The sequence below is a fragment of the Oryctolagus cuniculus genome, chromosome 14 (genome assembly GCF_051225735.1).
Source record: "Oryctolagus cuniculus isolate XC-2025 breed Fujian yellow rabbit chromosome 14, ASM5122573v1, whole genome shotgun sequence".
Lineage (NCBI taxonomy): Eukaryota > Metazoa > Chordata > Mammalia > Lagomorpha > Leporidae > Oryctolagus > Oryctolagus cuniculus.
Window position 1 is genome coordinate 84,438,381 of NC_142880.1, and position 4,733 is coordinate 84,443,113.

The window sequence follows — 4,733 nt, forward strand, 5'->3', positions numbered from 1 at the left end:
AGGAGAGGTGGAGAGACAGACAGAGGTCTTCCATCGACTGGTTCATTCTCCAGTTGGCTGCAATGGCCAGAGCTGTGCTGATCCAAAGCCAGGAACTAGGAGCTTCTTCCAGGTCTCCCATGCAAGTGCAGGGGCCCAAGGACTTGGGCCATCTTCTACTGCTTTCCCAGGCCACAGCAGAGAGCTGGATCTGAAGTGGAGCAGCTAGAACTTGAACTGGTGCTAATATGGGATGCTGGCATTGCAGGCGGCAGATTTACCTGCTGTGTCACAGCGCCAAACCCCAAGGTGACTATTGATAAATAATGACTTTGCCCTGCCATTTTCCCATTGATATTCCTATTTTTTACTTTGGATTTCCTTTGTATTTTTACTGGGACATTTTCTGCCTTCATGTTCTGTCATATTGATGACCCTATTTCTGTGTTTCTGTGTGTAGCACATCCTTAAGCATCTTTTGTAAGGCTGAACGAGTGTCAATGAATTCTTTCAACTTATGTTTGTTATGGAGGGTCATTATTTCACCTTCATTCATAAATGAGAGCTTTGCAGGGTACAGGATTCTGGGTTGACATTTTTTTTTCTTGTAAGACTTGGACTATATCTCGCCATTCTTTTCTAGCTTGTAGGGTTTCTGATGAGAATTCAGCTGTGAGTCTCATTGGAGATCCTCTAAAAGTAATCTAGCTTTTCTCATGTGCATATTTTAGAATCTTTTTTTTTTGATGTTTTACTGTGGAGATTTGACTACAGTGTGTCATGATGAAGATCTTTTCTGGTCAAGTCTGTTATGTGCTTCTTCTACTTGGATATGCTTTTCTCTCTCCAATTTGGGGGAAATTTTCTGTAATTATTTCACTAAATAGGGCATCTTGTCCATTCTCTCTTTCCACGCCTTTAGGACCACCTAAGACCCCTATTTTGGGTCATTAGATGGTATCCCATACATCTCCAAAACTGATTTTAAGTTTTCTATTTTCTTCTTTGGTCTGTTCATTAGATTTTCAAATTTTATCTCCAAAGTTTGGATATTCTTTCTTTGGCGTTTCTGAGTCTACTGTTAAGGATTTTGACTGCATTTTTATTTGATCTATTGAGTTCTTTTTTTCTAATATTTCATCTTGGTTTTTCTTTAAAATCTCAATTTCTTGGAAACACTTTTCATTCATGTCCCATATGGTTTTCTTTAGTTCATGGATTTGCTTCTGACTGCTTCTGAGTAGTTCTGTGATTAATCTTTTGAATTCTATTTCTGTCATTTCATCAGTCTCTTCATCTTCCCATTCTAGTATTGAAGTGTTATGTTCCTTTGGAGGCATCATGTTGGCTTCTTTATTTTTGCTTCTTTGATTACTGCATTTACTTTTTGGCATTTGTGAAGACACTTATTGTTTTTTTTTAACCCTTTGATGGTTTTCATCTTTGTACTGTGCCTCTGTGGCTTGCTGGAGTGTCTGCTCTTTCAGTGAATACCCAGAAGCATGTGCTGGGTGTGGTCAGGAAGCTATTTTCAGTGCTCCAGCATGGAGTGAATATTCAGGGTATCACCTGAGTTGTGATGGTGGTGAGAGTGGTAGCTCTCCTGTTTTTTTTAAGATTTTTTATTTATTTATTTGAGAGGTAGAGTCACAGACAGTGAGAGGAAGAGATAAAGGTCTTCCTTCCTTTGGTTCACTGCCCAATGGCTGCAATGGCTGGAGCTGTGCTGATCCAAAGCCAGGAACCAGGAGCTTCCTCCCAGTCTCCCACGTGGGTGCAGGGGCCCAAGCACTTGGGCCATCTTCTGCTGCTTTCCCAGGCCACAGTGGAGAGCTGGATTGGAAGAGGAGCAGGCGGGACCAGAACTGGCACCCATACGGGATGCTGGTGCTCCAGGCCAGGGCTTTAACCCACTGTGCCACAGCACTGGCCCCCTAAAGATTTTCATATCCAAGAATGTTTTGAAGCCTGATTCGGAAATATTTCATTTTTTTGCCACTTATACCTATGACTCCTACAGATTTTTTTTTTTGGAAGAGGGGAAATGCACATTTCATTAACAAAAAATGATGTGGACGATGAATCATATATGATAGAGTTTGGTAAGCACAAAGAAGATGTGAGACCAGATTTTATAAGTGGCAGTAATTCGGCTATGTCTTCAGAATGAGTGGAGTTTGCTCCAGTTGAAATTGAGACAGTATATACCAGAAGAATGAACATGTTCTGATAGGGCATGCCTCGACTTGCCACAATGAAGGAGTTCAATGCATGAGGAAGGGATACAAATTGAAATTGGGAAGAAATACAGGTTGGGGTTACACTAAGAAGTTTCGTCTTTATGTTACAGAACACAAGGACCTGGAGTACATCTGAGTAGGTGAGAGCTAGGGTTGGCTCTGATTCTGGAGGCATATGGGAGTGGACAGAGCTGATGACAGGAGTCTGCACTGGAAAGTTATCATAATTTCCAGTTGCAGAGGAGAAGGAAACCTGGGGAATGAATGAACTAGAGTGGAGTTTCATTTCTTTTCTCCTTTTCTTCCTTGTTAACTCATTCCGTGTGGAAAATAAAGAAAGTAGGAATTGAGTCTAGCCTGTGATTTCCCTTCGTTTTGGGGTGTTATATATGATGAAGCAGAATATCAAAGGAACAAACATGCAAGAGAGGAGTAACGGATTTCAGTTTGTTCTTGCAGAGAATTTGAAAACAAAATGTGGTATATATAAATAGAAATGCTTATGGATTGGCCGGCGCCATGGCTCAATAGACTAATCCTCCACCCTGCGGCGCCGGCACACGGGGTTCTAGTTGGGGCGCCGGATTCTGTCCCGGTTGCCCCTCTTCCAGGCCAGCTCTCTGCTGTGGCCCGGGAGTGCAGTGGAGGATGGCCCAAGTGCTTGGGCCCTGCACCCCATGGGAGACCAGGAGAAGCACCTGGCTCCTGCCTTCGGATCAGCGCGGTGCGCCGGCCACGGCGGCCATTGGAGGGTGAACCAACGGCAAAGGAAGACCTTTCTCTCTGTCTCTCTCTCTCACTGTCCACTCTGCCTGTCAAAAAAAAAAAAAAAAAAGAAATGCTTATGGACTAAAACTGTGAGAAAATACATTTCTGTTGTTTAATCATTCAGTCTGTCCTTTCGGTGATGGTAGCCTGAACAGCCTAATGCTAGGTCACCCATATCTCTCCCTTTCACCTTCAGCCTCATAAATTTTCCTCTGAGTCCTTCCATCCATTTCCATGAGAATGGACAAAATATTGCAGATTTATGACACACATCTTTGAGAAGAATGAGGCTGGTGGCAGTGGTCACGAGCTGACTGGGCAGAGTGTTTCAGATGTTAGCAAATACTATGTTTATTTGGAAAGACAGTGAAAAGTAGCATTTGCCCTGAGTAGAAATTAGTAATACTGTTGTTAAGGACACAAATAAAGTCAGATTTATTACATTCTTTTAGTTGATGGGGGTATTCTAGATGGGAGTCAGCACCTATACAGTTATTTGCTCAAGGCTTCAGGGACCAGCTCTGCTTTGGAATTTGGACCTTGTGGGATTTTAGAATATTAAGATCCATGGAGTGAGAATTTTACAAGCTAAATCAATTCCATTAAGGGAAAATAAAAGCCTGTCCTTTTAAATTGTTATTTATTCATTTTACTTTTTCATGGAAGGGTGCTAAAATGTTCTTTTTAAAAATTACATGACAGTGTTAGCTGTGTTACTTTAAAAAAGCTCTGATTATAATGTAAAAAAATTTGCAAGCAGAGGTTTAGGGACAAAAACCATTGTAGGAAGTAGGTCATTTCTCTGGAACAGAAGCTAGACTAGAGATCCAGAATTGCGGGGAAAGAGCTCTAACATTAAAGTGTGATAGTCACTAGTTAATATACTGAGTGAGAGAATGCATCTGAACTGAGACTGGGACTGAGTAGCCATTACTTAGATAAAACCTCAAGAATGATTCAATTATATCTGCTACAGCTGTGTGTGTGTGTGTGTGTGCATGTGTGTGTGTTTGAAGAGTATAGAAAGGGAGCAGCACTCAGAGATACCTCTTTAAAAATTGTTTTATTTATTTGAAAGCCAGAGTATGGAGAGAAAGAGAGAGAGAGAGAGAGAGAGAGAGAGAGAGATCTTCCATCCACTGGTTCACTCCCTAAATGGCCACAATAACTAAAGCTGGGCCAGACTGAAGCCAGGAGCCAGGAAATTCCATGTGGGTGCAGGGGCCCAGGAACTTACACCGTCTTCCACTGCTTTCCCAGGTGCATTATCAGGGAGATGGACTGAAAGTGGAACAGCAGTGTCTTGAACCATATGGGATGCCCACATCACAGCGGGTGGCTTAACCCTGAGATATCTTGATTTATTTATTTTAATTTAAAAAAATTTTAACAAAAATAAAAATTCTACATATCATTGGGGTAGCATGTAATGTTTTGTCACATGCATTTATTGTATAAGGTCCAGTAAGGGCAAACATATTCATCTTTCCAAGCATTTAACAATTCTTTCAAAGAAAAACATCCCAAATCCTATCTTTTAATTATTTAAGAGAAAATTCAGTATATTTATGTTGCTTATAATCCTCCTACTATGCAATAGACTTCCAGAACTTCTTAGTCTTATCCACATATGATGCTGTACCTGTCAATCAGCATCCCCCCATCCTTCCTTCCATCCCTAGCATATGGAAACCACCATTATGTTTTTAACTTCTAAGAGATGACCGTTCTTTTAAAAAGTAAGAG